General features: G+C 48.7%; 1 long non-coding RNA gene across 1 annotated transcript; it reads right to left on the bottom strand.

Moving 5' to 3' along the window:
* Positions 1-12,491: 12,491 nt before the first annotated feature.
* On the bottom strand, positions 12,492-16,702 carry LOC130683140 (uncharacterized). Its single transcript, XR_008996747.1, has 3 exons — positions 16,560-16,702; positions 15,368-15,465; positions 12,492-14,574 (listed from the first exon to the last, which is right to left on the bottom strand). It is a non-coding gene; the product is annotated as an uncharacterized LOC130683140 (long non-coding RNA).
* Between the last annotated feature and the right edge of the window lie 451 nt (positions 16,703-17,153).

Genomic DNA, 17,153 nt, shown 5'->3' with positions numbered 1-17,153 from the left:
AATGATTTCACTCATCTGTGGAATATAAGAACAAAGGAAAAACTGAAGGAACAAAACAGCAGTGGAATCACAGAACCCAAGAATGGACTAACAGGTACCAAAGGGAAAGGGACTGGGGAGGATTGGTGGGTATGTAGGGATAAGGGGGGGGGAAGAAGGGGGGTATTAAGATTAGCATGCATGGGGGAGGGTGGGAGAAAGGGGAGGGCCGTACAACACAGAGAAGGCAAGTAGTGATTCTACAACAGTTGCTATGCTGATGGACAGTGACTGTAAAGGGGTTTATAGGGGGGACCTGGTATAGGGGAGAGCCTAGTAAACATAATATTCATCATGTAAGTGTAGATTAATGACACCAAAAAAAAAAAAAGGCAGTTCCTGTGTGGAGACCTCCAATGAGTTCTACACAAGGGTATAAAGGGCATATAAAAGTGTAGGCAAAGGGTCTGTTTGTGTTTATACAGAGGATCAAAGCCTAATTTGGCTACCCCAAAAATGAACTAAGATACGATATGAAAAAGAACTTCTAACATCAGCACTCTCTGGAAGACTCATACCAGAAGATGATCATCAAAAAACCCCAACAAAGATCCACGCACTGCTACAGCTGCAGATGCACTCATCCCACCAGCTCCTGGACTTGCCATGGGAATGAAGAAGGAGATATCTAAGCTGGCCTGTGCATACAGTAAAACAACAAATTTGACTGGATCTATACTGTTGGAACTCAACCAAGAATTAGGAGAAGTGCAAATTGTGGCGCTCCAAAATCTTACAACTACAGACTATCTACTGTTAAAAGAACATATGGGATGTGAACAGTCCCCAGGAATGGGTTTTTTTAATTTGTCTGATTTCTCTCAGACTGTTCAAGTTCAGTTGGACAATATCCATCATATCATAGATAAGTTTTCACAAATGCCTAAGGTGCCTAACTGGTTTTCTTGGTTTCACTGGAGATGGCTGGTAATTACAGGTATGCTTTGGTTAGGTAACTATACTCCTATTATGTTAATGTGTGTGCGCAATTTAAGTAGTAGTTTAAAACCTATACATGCTGAAGTTACTCTACAAGAAGATACGTCAAAGAAATAATCAATCTTCCCATGTTTTCTTCCACCTGCTACTTCTATAGCTTTTCTTCTTCCTTCCTAATTACAACCCTTAAATAGAATTCATGCCTCATATCAAATTTACCGAGTATCATAATTCTTCCAAGTGGTGCTCAAGACAAATGCTGGGCATAGAAGCCACAGGGCATAAATATGCAAAGAAGTAAAAAGCTAACCTTTTCAAACAATAAGGCTTCTCTCTCACCAACTTTACATTTCCCTGTATGGCCCCGGAAGATGACTGGTTAGCCAGAGACGGGTAAGATTCCTCAAGGGAGGAACAACCTAAGACAGGCACAGTCGCAGGGGGCCATGTGGTGAGAAAATGGGGAGCAGCAGAGGTGAGGCTTAGAACCTCCCCCCTCATGTTCTGAGAGAAATCTTCTGCATACATGGATGTTTATTGCCCCCGTCTAGCTCGGATTAACACATAGTCTACAGGCACACACCTGATCATCTACATTTGCTCTCTTTTTTTTTTTTTTTTTTTTTTTTTTTTTTTTTTAATAATTATTTTTTATTGAAGGGTAGTTGACACACAGTATTACATTACATGAGTTTCAAGTGTACAACACAGTGGTAGAACATTTATATACATAATTCTAGGTTCCAGCTATCACCCTACCAGGCTGTTACAATATCTTGACTATATTCCTTATGCTATACCTTACATCCCGGTTACTAATTTCTTTTACCATTGGAAGTCTGTCCTTTTTTTTTTTTTTGTGAGGGCATCTCTCATATTTATTGATCAAATGGTTCTTAACGACAATAAAATTCTGTATAGGGGAGTCAATGCTCAATGCACAATCATTATTCCACCCCAAGCCTAATTTTCGTCAGTCTCCAATCTTCTGAGGCATAACAAACAAGTTTTTACATGTAGAACAAATTCTTACATAATGAATAAGTTACATAGTGAACAGTACAAGGGCAGTCATCACAGAAACTTTCGGTTTTGCTCATGCATTATGAACTATAAACAGTCAGTTCAAATATGAATACTCATTTGGTTTTTATACTTGATTTATATGTGGATACCACATTTCTCTCTTTATTATTATTATTTTTAATAAAATGCTGAAGTGGTAGGTAGATACAAGGTAAAGGTAGAAAACATAGTTTAGTGTTGTAAGAGAGCACATGTAGATGATCAGGTGTGTGCCTGTAGACTATGTGTTAATCCAAGCTAGACCAGGGCAATAAAACATCCACGTATGCAGAAGATTTCTCTCAGAACGGGGGGGTGAGGTTCTTAGCCTCACCTCTGTTGATCCCCAATTTCTCACCTGATGACCCCCCTGCGACTGTGCCTGTCTTAGGTTGTTCCTCCCTTGAGGAATCTTACCCGTCTCTGGCTAACCAGTCATCTTCCGGGGCCATACAGGGAAATGTGAAGTTGGTAAGTGAGAGAGAAGCCTTATTGTTTGAAAAAGTTAGCTTTTTACTTCTTTGCATATTTATGCCCTGTGGCTTCTATGCCCAGCATTTGTCTTGAGGTATCTTTACCACTTGGAAGAATTATGATACTCGGTAAATTTGATATGAGGCACGAATTCTATTTAAGGGTTGTAATTAGGAAGGAAGAAGAAAAGCTATAGAAGTAGCAGGCGGAAGAAAACATGGGAAGATTGATTATTTCTTTGATATATCTTCTTGTAGAGTAACTTCAGCATGGATAGCTTTTAAGCTACTACTTAAATTGCACACACACATTAACATAATAGGAGTATAGTTACATAACCAAAGCATATCTGTAATTACCAGCCATCGGCAGTGAAACCAAGAAAACCAGTTAGGCACCTTAGGCATTTGTGAAAACTTATCTATGATATGGTGGATATTGTCCAAATGAACTTGAACAGTCTGAGAGAAATCAGACAAATTAAAACAACCCATTCCTGGGGACTGTTCACATGCCATATGTTCTTTTAACAATAAATAGTTTGTAGTTGTAAGACTTTGGAGCGCTACAATTTGCACTTCTCCAAATTCTTGGTTGAGTTCCAACAGTATAGATCCAGTCCAATTTTGTTGTTTTACTGTATGCACAGGCCAGCTTAGATATCTCCTTCCTCATTCCCATGGCAGGTCCAGGAACTGGTGGGATGAGTGCATCTACAGCTGTAGCAGTGCGTGGATCTTTGTTGGGGTTTTTTGATGATCATCTTCTGGCATGAGTCTTCCAGAGGGTGCAGATGTTGGAAGTTCTTTTTCAAATCGTATCTTAGTTCATTTTCGGGGTAGCCCAATTAGGCTTTGATCCTCTGTATAAACACAAACAGACCCTTTGCCTACACTTTTATATGCCCTTTATACCCTTGTGTAGAACTCGTTGGAGGTTACCACACAGGAACTGCCCTTTTTTTTTTTTTTTTTTTTTTGCTATCACTAATCTACACTTACATGACGAATATTATGTTTACTAGGCTCTCCCCTATACCAGGTCTCCCCTATAAACCCCTTTACAGTCACTGTCCATCAGCATAGCAAAATGTTGTAGAATCACTACTTGCCTTCTCTGTGTTGTACAGCCCTCCCTTTTCTCCTACCCCCCCATGCATGTTAATCTTAATACCCCCCTACTTCTCCCCCCCTTATCCCTCCCTACCCACCCATCCTCCCCAGTCCCTTTCCCTTTGGTACCTGTTAGTCCATTCTTGAGTTCTGTGATTCTGCTGCTGTTTGGTTCCTTCAGTTTTTCCTTTGTTCTTATATTCCACAGATAAGTGAAATCATTTGGTATTTCTCTTTCTCCGCTTGGCTTGTTTCACTGAGCATAATACCCTCCAGCTCCATCCATGTTGCTGCAAATGATTGGATTTGCCCTTTTCTTATAGCTGAGTAGTATTCCATTGTGTATATGTACCACATCTTCTTTATCCATTCATCTATTGATGGACATTTAGGTTGCTTCCAATTCTTGGCTATTGTAAATAGTGCTGCAATAAACATAGGGGTGCATCTGTCTTTCTCAAACTTGATTGCTGCATTCTTAGGGTAAATTCCTAGGAGTGCAATTCCTGGGTCAAATGGTAAGTCTGTTTTGAGCATTTTGATGTACCTCCATACTGCTTTCCACAATGGTTGAACTAACTTACATTCCCACCAGCAGTGTAGGAGGGTTCCCCTTTCTCCACAGCCTCGCCAACATTTGTTGTTGTTTGTCTTTTGGATGGCAGCCATCCTTACTGGTGTGAGGTGATACCTCATTGTAGTTTTAATTTGCATTTCTCTGATGATTAGCGATGTGGAGCATCTTTTCATGTGTCTGTTGGCCCTCTGTATTTCTTTTTTGGAGAACTGTCTGTTCAGTTCCTCTGCCCATTTTTTAATTGGGTTATTTGTTTTTTGTTTGTTGAGGCGTGAGAGCTCCTTATATATTCTGGATGTCAAGCCTTTATCGGATGTGTCATTTTCAAATATATTCTCCCATACTGTAGGGATCCTTCTTGTTCTATTGATGGTGTCTTTTGCTGTACAGAAGCTTTTCAGCTTAATATAGTCCCACTTACTCATTTTTGCTGTTGTTTTCCTTGCCCGGGGAGATATGTTCAAGAAGAGGTCACTCATGTTTATGTCTAAGAGGTTTTTGCCTATGTTTTCTTCCAAGAGTTTAATGGTTTCATGGCTTACATTCAGGTCTTTGATCCATTTTGAGTTTACTTTTGTATATGGGGCTAGACAATGGTCCAGTTTCATTCTCCTACATGTAGCTGTCCAGTTTTGCCAGCACCACCTGTTGAAGAGACTGTCATTTCGCCATTGTATGTCCATGGCTCCTTTATCAAATATTAATTGACCATATATGTCTGGGTTAATGTCTGGATTCTCTAATCTGTTCCATTGGTCTGTGGCTCTGCTCTTGTGCCAGTACCAAATTGTCTTGATTACTATGGCTTTATAGTAGAGCTTGAAGTTGGGGAGTGAGATCCCCCCTACTTTATTCTTCTTTCTCAGGATTGCTTTGGCTATTCGGGGTCTTTGGTGTTTCCATATGAATTTTTGAATTATTTGTTCCAGTTCATTGAAGAATGTTGCTGGTAGTTTCATAGGGATTGCATCAAATCTGTATATTGCTTTGGGCAGGATGGCCATTTTAACGATATTAATTCTTCCTAGCCACGAGCATGGGATGAGTTTCCATCTGTTAGTGTCCCCTTTAATTTCTCTTAAGAGTGACTTGTAGTTTTCAGAGTATAAGTCTTTACATTTGCTCTCTTACAACACTAAACTATGTTTTCTACCTTTATCTTGCATCTACCTACCACTTCAGCACTTTATTAAAAATAATAATAATAAAGAGAGAAATGTGGTATCCACATATAAATCAAGTATAAAAACCAAATGAGTATTCATATTTGAACTGACTGTTTAGAGTTCATAATGCATGAGCAAAACCAAAAGCTTCTGTGATGACTGCCCTTGTACTGTTCACCATGTAACTTATTCACTATGTAAGAATTTGTTCTCCATGTAAGAACTTGTTTGTTATGCTTCAGAGGATTGGAGACTGACGGAAATTAGGCTTGGGGTGGATTAATGATTGTGCATTGAGTATTGACCCCCCTATACAGAAATTTATTGTTGTTAACAACTATTTGATCAATAAATATGAGAGATGCCCTCACTATATATATATATATATATATATATATATATAAACACACTTCCAATTGTAAAATAAATAAGTAACCGGGATGTAATGTATAGCATAAGGAATATAGTCAAAATATTGTAACAGCTTGGTAGGGTGATAGCTGGTACCTACAATTGTCATGTATATAAATGTTGAATCACTGTGTTGTACACCTGAAACTAATGTAATGTAATACTGTGTGTCAACTACCCTTCAATAAAAAATAATTATCTCCAAAAAAGTAAATAAATAAAATAACCTCTTCTCTCTGTTTCCCCAGACTACATTTGGTTCATAGTCGAAGGCTCCACCCTCCAGTTGGAAACTGGTTTTTAGTAGTTTGTTTTTTTGTAATAGTTCTCCTTGATTAAATTTGTTTGATGAAGAAATTGTTAACAAGTTGATACCAAAAGTGCAAACCATAAAAAGAACAGCTGATAAATTGGTCTTCACCACAGTTCAACACTTTTGCTCTGCTAAAGACTGTTAATTGAATGACAAGGCCAGCTATGGACCAGGAGAAAATATTTGTAAGTCACAAAGTATGTGGAGAAGTGTAATCTAAAATATGTAAGGAACTCTCAAAACTTATTAGTTAAAAAAAAGGAAGATCCAGTTAGAAAATCGGCCAGAACACATGAACAGACATTTCACCGATGAGCAGATATGGGTAGCAAATAAGCACATGAAAAGATGTTCACTATCATTGTCATTTATAACCACAATGTCACTATGCACATATCAGAATGGCTGAAGTAAAACAGTAACCACACCAAATGCTGATGAAGATGCAGAGAACTGGGATTATTCACAACTGCAGGGGGAAACGTAAAATGGTCAATCACAGTGGAAAACAGGTTGGCAGTTTCTTATAAAGGTCAACATGCAACTAGCATGAGACCTAGCACTATACTCTTGAATGCTTATCCTAGAGAAATGAACAAGTATGTTCAGCAAAATACCTGTGCACAGATGTTACTAGCAGGTTCATTCAAAATAGGCAAAACCTGGGAACTACCCAGATGTCCTTCAGTGGGCAAGCGGTTAGACCAACTGTGGTCCATGCACACCCTGTGGGACACCTCTCAGCAACAGGAGGAATGAACTGTGGGACAGGCAACGGCCTGGTGATTCTCAAGGGGGAAGTGAGAAAAAGCCAGTTACATACACACCTCTTCATACTACAGGGCTCTATTTGTGTTATTCCCCAAATGATACAGGCTTTCTCAGACTGTCCAGGCACCCAGAACCTGTGATGGGGAATTCTCGGAGTGGGATCCCCTGAGGATGAGAAGGCAGCCACTTCTGTGCAGCCAATGTTGATTAAATGAATGCATAAGTGGTAGGTGGTGAGCTCTCGTTCCCCAGCCCAGTGCTGTGCTGAGATCTTACATATTACAGGTGAGGAAATGAACTCTCAGCTGCATGCATCCTTCAAACCTGCCACCAGGTAACGCTGAGCTGGAGACCTCTCTCCACTTTGGGACACTTCGCAGAAAAAAATAAATCTTTGCATGGTTAGGGCAGCACAACTCCATAGGCCCAGGTGCCTGCCCTGCCACTGGGAAGCTCTTTGCTGGGTCTGTGGGCTCAGATTTGGGATGGACAAAAAGCACAGAACTGGGTGGGCAATCCCGCAGCAGGTCACCACAACCTTCTTGTGCAGTGTCAGCAGCACCGAGCAGTACTTCCATCTTCTTTAGGGCAAACAGAGGAAGGTGGGACCTGGCCACCCCCATGGGATCACCTAGACAACTGGGACTTCAGAGACATGTTTGTTTTTGAGCCAAAAAGCTGCTTTCCCTGAACTATCCACATAAGCAAAACAGTAATATCTGCTTGAGTGGTGCCGGGAACGTGGTGCTGGAGGGGGGATTTTTTGATCCAAAGCAGCCCTCGAAAGACTTTGCTCAGCACAATGCACCACCTGGGGGCAGCTAAGAGGCCACCAGCCACTAGCCGCACGTGGCTATTGAGTATTTGAAAGGCTCAATTGTGGAACTGAGTATTAAATATTATTTTATTTGAATTAATTCACATCTAAACAGTCACACTCAGCTTGAGGTGAAGTCAGAACACAACTCTAATAGGCCTTAAATGTCCATGTCTTGCTCTTCCTTGTATTTTTAAAATTTAATCAAGAAACACACTCCTCATTGTAAGATAAATTTTAGCCGAAATAAGCTGGCAAAGAGAGGCAACAAAGGGCCAGGTAGTTTATTTGAATGCAACTCCCAGGTGATGTTCCGTGGTCTGGGTACCACAGGCCAGGGACGTCACACCAGGTCAGGGAGGTGGGGGCTTATAAGGGATTAGGAGGCGAGGAGTGGGCAAGCTATCCTAGGGGGCGTGGAGAGGCATGATTGGCTAAAGGTGACATAACAGACAACTAGAAACTTTTTTCCTTCCAAGAGGGAGGAGGCTGACATCCGGGTCTTAGTTGGCACATCAGGATGGAATTCAGGGAGAGCTGTCCCCTTTCCATATACGGCACGGACCTTGGGGCCTGGTCTGTTCTCCCCCTGTGGCATCTCTGTTCTGTCTGCATGTCCTTGTTTTTCCTTCCCCCAGCCTAACACTCATGGCCTAACAGTCTGAAACAGCTGAGTTAGCTGTGTGTGCTGGTCTTAGCAGTGTGGTCTGGAGAACTTCGGGTCTGGGACCCTTGGCTTGCTGCTGTGGCCCCGGTGACAACAGCCTGCCCCTTCTGGGAGGCCATAGGCGCTACCAGGTGCCATGTAGGGTCAGAAGCTCCCTGTTCTCACCCCTCAGCCTCCGGGCGTCTGCAGCCGCGCCCAGGGCCTGGCTCCCTGCAGGGTTAGCAGGGCGCACGCTGTGGGCACAGAGGATGGGGATAGGCTCCCGGAGGGCTTGGGAGCCCTGGGGCCTGCTGCCGGCGTTCCCAGCCACCTGGCTCTCCTCTACCTTCCTCCTGATTCCTCCTCACTCGCTTTCCACTCAACTGCCGCCCCCCACTCTCTGCCTCTCCGGGTCCTGCTCCGGCTAGAGCGACAGTGGAGGTGCGTTCCCAGGAGCCAGCTGTTCAGTTCTCAGGAAATCTGGGAGCCTTTGTTAAGGACAGTCATTATTTAAAGTTAAATTACATTAACTTACAATTAAACAAATATGTCGTAACAAAAGTGACCCCAATGCTCCCTGGCCCACTGCCATCTACCCTCTGACAGTCACGCCCGCCTGCTGTAGGTACAGTGTGGCGCCAACGATGAGCTACCTGGCATCTTCTCCCCTGGCCTGCAGCCCTTCATGGAGGCAGCGGTCAGCCATGGTGGGGAGGACAGACGCCACAGAACATGGCAGATACTAAACTCAGGTCTTGATTTGTTGTTTTGTTGATTATTTAGAGATAAGAAAGCGATAGAGAAAATGCTAATAATGCAGAAGTGTATTGTCTGTCGCTGTTAGAACAGCACAAAGTTTAGAGCACATACTCTTTCATATCTAATTCCACATATTCATTTACATCGTGGATGACTGAGTTCCAACGCACGTCCTCTGCTGTCTCACTTCCATTGTGCTCTTTAACAGAGGCGGGAGTGTCACCCCGGCGTTCCTCAGACGGGCGCTTCCCTGTGGGTGAGGGGGCGCAGCAGTGCAGGTGCTGGGGGGCTCCGTCTGCGTGTTGTGGCAGTGCTTCACCAGGGCAGCTGTGGGGGAGCTATGCCCACGCACAGTGCGCCGCATCCCTGCCATCCTGCCCCTGCCCGCCTATGCTTCTCCCTTCTGACCCCTCACTACCCCCCCCCCCCACAGCGGCACTGTTCTGTCTGGCTGCAGCTGGCCTCGACCTCCTCACCCTTGGGTCACAGTCCTTTCAGTTAATAGCACGGGAGGGCTTAGTCCTCACGGCACTTCCACCCTCCTCAGAGGCCACGCTGCCTGTGCAGACACGCAGCCCCGGAGGGTTCTGGGCTCAGGGAATCTGCAATGATGGCCAGACCAACGGGGACATTTCACACCCTCTTGCTGCTGGGTCCCAGGCTGGCCTTGGAAGCCCCGCTCCCCCAGCTAAAGAGACCAAGGCTCTGAGCCCCAGTGCCGCCCACCGTCTCCCAGCGACGGAGCTGCGCGCCCAGGCCTTGGAGCCGATGCTCTGACCTCGCCAGGGCTCACCTCCCTGCTCCCACAGACACCTCCAGAGACCGGCTCCGTCGGCGGGGAGGCATCTGGCTCAGGGGCCACTCGGGGCCATGCCCCTGGACCCGGCAGCCAGGGCACATCAGACCGCAGTTCCCTGCTTCCCAGGCCACGTGCGGATGGACAGATGCCGGTCTGCTCCCCAGGGGTTTGCAGCCCTCCTGAGGTCCCCGGGACTCTTGGGATAACTATGATCACCACCAGAGCTGCTGGCTGCTGATCAACCACATGCTGGGCACCAGCGGCACTGAGTTTGAGTCCCCAAAACGGGCCTGATGGTGGTTTATTCAGGAGGAGAAGGGTGCCTCTTGGAGATGAGGAAGGGGAGGCAGTGTCCAGCCAGCTACACCGCAGGCCGCAGCCCCCTCCTCAGGACCCCTTGGAGCCGTGTGGCCCTCTTGCCTCCGAATCGTCAGGGAGGGAACGTGTGGGCTCCCTGATGCCAGCTGGCATTGTGTGGGCCTCGGGGACTGAAGGGGGCATTAATTCCCCAGCATTCCTGGCCTCCTTGCTTGGGCAGAAATGGGATCCAAGCCAAGAAGTGCCTTATCCACACTGGCAGCTGGGCACGGAGCAAGCTGGCCAACTGGGGGCACAGAGAGATGCCCATCGTACCTGCTGCCACATCTCATTAGGTCTGCACTGGTGCCCTCCAGGGTCGGCATGCAGGGCCCCTGTGGTGAAGTGACAGTGGTGAGTGGGATGCTTGCCCGAGGCCTTGTGGCCAGGAGGGCATAGCCAGGCATTCCTTCCTGCCCCCTGAGCCTGGGGCGCCCTAAATAGCATTTCTCCACTACCTGGAACTGCGGGAGGCACATGCAGAGCCATTCCCTGCCATACAGGCCTGGGCCCTTGTCACTGCTGTGGAAGCCAGTCCCAGCCACAGCCACTCCGAGTGAGGCTGAGCACAGAGACCACGAGTGTCTGTGGGATGAATGGGTGAATGACTTCGCTGTGGGGGGGCCTCTCTCACCATCTCCTGCTGGCAGGTTGACAAGGCCCACCAGGGTCCGGGGGCAGAGGTCAGGCCTCTGCAGCAGAATGAGTAGGCTGTACCACTCGCGGGGACTTCCGGCCTCCAGGGACAAGCTGGCTTCTCCAGGCCCCAGGATTGGTCCTGTAAGAGCCACAGTGACACAGGGCCCTCCAGGTGGCAGGCTCCAAGTGAGGCCCGCAGGCACAGAAAGGTGCTTCCTGTTCATAGGGTGACTCCATGGGTGCACACAGCTGGCTGGGAAGCATGGGGTGGAGCGTGGGACCCGGGGCATGGCTGTGTCCCTCAGCTGACTGGGCACCTGAGCTCTCCCACATGGAGCCTTGGGGATGGAGACCCCCAGGGCAGAGCTGGGGGCAGGGCTTTTCACCTCAAAGCCACCCCAAAGGTTCCCAAGCTAGCGTGGTCTCAGCTGTCCTGCTCTCCTGGGTGCAGGTCGGGGGTATGGCCCAGGCTGCCCTGCTTTCTGGGGTCCCTTTTCCCACTGCATGGGGCCCTCCCCACCCCTCTGCTCCTGTCCCTTGCCATCTTCCCAGATGACTTGAAGCAAGCCCCGTGCCTCAGGGGCCCACAAAGCACCACCCTCCCCTTCACTGCAAACATTGTCACCTGTTTCAAGAGTGGCCACTTTCCCACACTCTTCCTTAATTCACAGGACAGCTCTGGGGAAGGGTACAATTATCCCCATCTCAGTGACAAAGAATTCAGGTCTGTGGAAGGAGGAGGCCACATAGCCAGGACGGGTCAACCTGTCTGCAGATGCCAGGGCAGGGGCCTCCCTGATATACACCACTGTGGGGAAGGGGCCAAGCCCCCCAGAGGTCCCCAGGCACTCCTCCCCTCCCAGAACAAGTCTGCCTTCCTCCTGCCCTTCCATGCTGTTTTCAGCCCATGATGTGAGAAGCACCCAGGGCACCCCAGGGCCAGCCTGCTGGCCAGGAGAGCTGCACTTGGAGGTTGGTGACCCTGCTGGGTGACGTCATGATGTTGGGTCAGGGGATGCCTGGGCCTGGCTCACAGGGATCAGTGCACATGTGTGTGTGTGCCTGTGCATGTCAGTGGGGGGAGCGTGGCCATGCAGGTTTGTGTGCACTTGGTGTCAGCGTATGCATGTGGGTGAGGCAGATGCAGTGTGGGCGGCTCTCAGCAGGGGGCTTCCCGTGTGCTCGGTGCGCGTCCACTGGGCACCAGTCATGGCGTTGCTGCCTAGGGACCTTCTGAGACATTGGCCCAGCCCAAGCTGGCCGCTCATGGGGTCGTCCAGTACATGGTCCACTCGGCTCCCTGCCTAGAAGGACCCCTGAGGGGCCACGGCCTCAGCTTCAGGAGCAGGTGCTGGTGGTGAGTGGGGCTCAGGTCCATGCCCACCCTCTGCTCTCAGCTTCCTGCCACCACTCCGCCCAGTGCCCTTCTGAGCTGCCAACCTCAGGCACCAGAGGGAGCTGGGTGCCCTGGGCAGCGCACTGCACAGACCGGAGCCTAGCTCTTCCCCTACTCTCTCCAAGCTCTGCCCAGCAGTGCCACTCATGCCATGGTTCTTGTTCACAGAGTCAAAGAATGAACTTAGCAAACACTCAAAGTAGGAGAGCAAGTGAGAGGCTTTTATTTAGAGATAAAGAGAGAGGACAGAGCTCCCAGCTCAGGCCAGGAGGGGATGAGAGAGTCCTGGGTGGTGCGTTGTCTAGGGGATTTATAGGTGGTTGAGAGACAAAGGGCTGGGGATGCAGACCCACTAAATGGTCCCTAAATGCTTATCTTTGAAGAGACACCAAATTTCTTATCAGTCTTCCGGATTATTTTGCAGAGTTAACACAATAAATGTATTGCTTTGATTCTTCCCCAGGATAGCAGCTTCCTGGTCTGGGAACATATCAATCAAGACTGCCCGTCCTGCTCCCAAGGAGGGCTGAGTTACTGTCTGTTATGTTAAGAAATCTATTTTTTTGACTTCTTGGATTTTAAAATGCAATCTTATCTTTAAGATGGAGTTTTTCCTATTTTTACTATGTTGTTTGTGACTGGGCTCACTTGTCATATTAATTGCCCAGGTTGTAAATTACTTGATTAGGGGCTCGAGGAGGAAAACACAGCATCTGGGTAAAGTTAAAGAAAATAAGCTGGGCCTTTCAGCAGGCTAGAGTAAATTTTACAATAGCATGATTTAATTGACACAATGAAGACATGGGCTATGCCGATCCCATTTTCTTGTCTGGGGATATTCAAACATTCCAGGCCAAGCTACTCCTGGCTTTTTAGTTTTTTTGGGTTTTTTTTGTATCATTAATATACAATTACATGAGCATCATTGTGGTTACTAGATTCCCCCCATTATCAAGTCCCCACCACATACCCCATTACAGTCACTGTCCATCAGATGCTAGTCACTACTTGTTGACTTTTCAGTTTTAACTAATCTCACTGAAGAATGCTTATATTCCTAGTTTGATGTTTTACTTTAGAGAATTAATGTGACTCTGGATTTGATTAATTGTTTAACATGGAGTTTTGATAGGGGTCTTTTTCCAGAGGCCCTCAGCCTACTCTGTCTAAACCCACGGTCCCTGACTCACCACAATTCTCACGACATGTGCCGCTCCCGTGTGCACACCCTCTGGGCATCTGCCTGTCTGCTGGGTCCCCGCTCTGGCTGGTGGGCTCCATTAACCCTTGCTGGCCCACCCCCAGTACCCCTTCCCTGGGAGGCAGGCTGAGGGGCCCTGCTCACAGCTCAGCCCCACCCTGCAGAGGAGGGCAGGCTGGCAGATGCAGCCTGCAGGATGCTGGCAGCTGGGCACCTGCTCATCCGGTTGCCACCTTCTGGCTCCTGGAAAATACCAGCTGCCCAAGCTCAGGCATCCCCACATCCTGGCTCCTTGCTGCCCAGAAAGCCGGGCCCCAGAGGGCATTATCCCCATCCTCCACCTCTCTGCAAGGTCCCTCCCTCTGAAGAAGCCAGGGAGGGTCAGGAGGGGCCAGTGGGGACACCCCGGACAAGCAGCTCACTGTGCTCAGAGGACCATAAGCCCTGAGACTGGGGTCCCTCGGATAGAGAAGCTGTGCTTTCCCCACTACAGGAGAACAGCAGGGGTAGAGGTGGGGGTGGGAATGGTGGGGAGGGGAGGGGAGGGCTCTGAGCGGGAAGCGGGAGAGAAGTACCAGAACAACTCAGAAGAGCGACCCCTTGGGCAGCTGTTAAGCTGCCTCTGAGGCCCTCTGTGAGCCAGTTGGCCTTGCTTGGCTCCCCCTGCCACCCCGTTCTGTTCGCTGATCCTAAGAACAGAACAGCTTCCGGTCTCCATGCCCAGGGCCAGGCTCAGCGTGTGACCAGGCCCAGGAGCCCTCCTGGGTTTATGCAGGCATGACAGCACCCTTTGTGCAGCCCCTGACCAATAGGGAGGGGCCTGAGTTAAAATTCTGGGTTCTCTTTGGTGCTCCCCAGGCCCAGGAGGGAAGAAACAGGGAGGGAAAGAGGGTCAAGAGGGCAGGAGGAAAGGAGGTATGGGAGGCTGGTGCAGGTCTCAAACTCGGGTTCCTGCGGAGGCCTTGGGTCCCTAAGTGGGGTACGGGCTCCTCTTAGAGGATGAGATGCAGCACCTCTGGGCTCGCAGGGTCCATTCCAGGTGTTCAGTACAGGGCCTCACTGCTACCCCAGTTCCTTCACGTGTCTTGCACACCTGCAGACAGGGAGCCCGGTGTGGTCCTCTCAGTTACTCTGGGGATTGGAGTCCAACGCCAGGCTGGGAGGCCATGCACTAATTGTAGCCTGGGGTGGGAGTCTGGGCTTTCCCTGGAGAACCCACAACTTGTAAGAAAATGAGTTTCAGATGCCTGATTAGCTTAATGAGGGCCTTCCACCTCCTACCCCAGCCCTGGGCTGCATTCCTCTGCCTAACCCCACCACAGCCCAGGGCAGCCCTGCCCTCCCGCTGTCTCCGCAGGGAGGGTCCACTTCCCTGAGGGATGGCTTTGCAAGTAGGTAGGCCTCTCCTAGGGCCTCTACCCCAAGAGGCTGCAGAATCTTTGCCCCTAAAAGGTTCTTTGAGATTCATTACGTTCAGCATTTCTCAGTTTGCCCTATTAGAGGGAAAAAAGCTCACAGATGCCAAGAACATGGACCCCAATTTGGGATATGCTGCACCCACCAGCCAAAACCCATCCTATTTTGCCTGTACCGAGGCTCAGGGAACCCTCCCTCCAGCTGGGCCTGTACCGAGGCCCGGGGACCCTTCCCTACAGCCGGGCCTCCTCCTTCACACCTGCACCTCCCCTACTTTCATGAGTACCCCCTCTTATGCTGGTTTCAAATGCAGCCTGTTGCTGCCTTGTCCAGGCAGTGACTGCTGGTGACGGTAGAACCAGGCCATACACAGGGTCCCATGGGTGTTACAGACTAACCTCTGTTAGTGCGGGTCCCCCACACCCCAGCACCAAGGGACCGGCCCTCCCTGAACATCAATTGCTCATTACCTGGGCAGGGGAGCCGAGGGCCCCAGCTCTCTCCCCTTCCCACACGGCCTCTCTGCTGCACTCACTGGTACAGAGCTCTGGACGAGGTTTCTTGGGCACTGGGGGTGGGAAAGGGTGAGAAACAAGTCTGGGTTCAGTGAGAGGGGGTGCTGGTCACACACAGAGGCACCCCAAATGGCAATGGCAGTTTGCACACGCAGAGAGGGACTCCCCTTTCCAGAAACCCAGGCAGGGCCCTGCTGGGAAAGCTGGAGAATGCTCCTGGCCCTGGGCACCTATCTGGCCTCTCCCTGCTGGCCTCTAAGCTGGGTCTAGGGCCAGCCACCACTCAGTGCCCCAAACATGGCATCCATTTAATGGCACCCATCTGAGCTCTATCATGCCCTGTGCAGTTGCGTGCCCCTTGTGGCAGAGCAAGGAACTTTCTCAGGCCTGGACTTAGGGCTGAGGTGGAGTCTGGGGAGGCATCCAAGTCTCAGATTCCAGTCCCTATCCCAGGACAGCACCGGGGAGGGCTGGGCTTTGGTCCAGAGAAGACAGGGACTTTTGGGTAAGGCCCAGTTCACTGTCAGGGCCCACGGCCACAGGAGATCACCAAGCGAGAGCGGAGATGGGATGGGAGGGGTGGAGTAGATGGAGAAGAAGTTGAATGGAGTGGAGTGCATGGACTGAGATGGAGTGGGTGGAGTGGATGCCGGGATTGCTCAGCCAGGCCCCCTCCCATCTCAGCCCACAGTCGTGCACTAGCTCCTGGGGAAGGGAGCAGAGCTCAGGCCTCCTGCTGCCCTACATGGCACCCTGTAAGTAGGCTTCTGATTGTGATGGACCCACTCTTATCTTTTGAGGCCTGGGGCAAATGGGGACCAACACATCATATTGTTAGGCAGGAAAATAGATGAGTGGGGTAGAAAAAGAATAAGACCAGTAAAGCCCACTAGAAGGGACTCAGAGTTAATTAACTAGGTAAAAATAGAAAGCTCAGAAGCCCAGGAGCAAGTTGGCGTGGAATGTCTGAATACTCCTCAGATAAAGAAAAGTATCCAAGCATACTCTATGCTTTCACTGTGTCAATTAGCACATACTGGTAAGATTTACTTTAGCACCTGCTCAGAGGCCCAGCTTTTCAGGAAGAATTCTATCTTAAAGCTAAAATTTCATTTTTTAAAATTCAAATGGACAGGGCTCAGCCTACCTTGGAGGCAGGACAGACAGTCTTGATCGATATGCTTCTGGACACGAGCTGATATCCTGGAAAGGAATCAAAGCAGAAAATTTCTTATGTTAAGTTAAAAGAACAAACTTAATGTTTCATCAAAGATGAACATTCTGGGACCACTTGGCAGGTCCACACTGGCCCTTTGTCACTTTCCTGAAAATACTCAACCACCTTGTGGGTAAAATTATAATATTTCCAGAATATCTTGCCTGGCTTTAGTGCATCGGCATATCAACAGGCATTCCTCAGGGGTGGAGGAGGGTTCATCTCCATATCAATGGGTAATTACCTGGGCAACCAAAGGCTTATCTGAACCTGAGGGGTTGGGGGGAGAGCTGGTTTGCTTCTGCTGGAGCAGGAAAGAGAAACTGCCCCAGATGGCAGTTTGTAAGCAATAAACGGGTTTTAAACTTTATTTCTCCCTTTGACTGATTTTGGTTTTAGGGGTATTTTGTCCTGGAATTTCCTCTCCATGGAGTTACATCTGGCACTAGTCGGCAAGACCTCTGAACCCGAAATCTGTCATAATGGGTGCGACCTTTGGGAGGGCTGCCTCTAGAGATGATGGGG

Source organism: Manis pentadactyla, chromosome 3 (assembly GCF_030020395.1).
Source record: "Manis pentadactyla isolate mManPen7 chromosome 3, mManPen7.hap1, whole genome shotgun sequence".
NCBI classification, from domain to species: domain Eukaryota; kingdom Metazoa; phylum Chordata; class Mammalia; order Pholidota; family Manidae; genus Manis; species Manis pentadactyla.
This window is presented reverse-complemented; position numbering and strand designations above follow the sequence as displayed.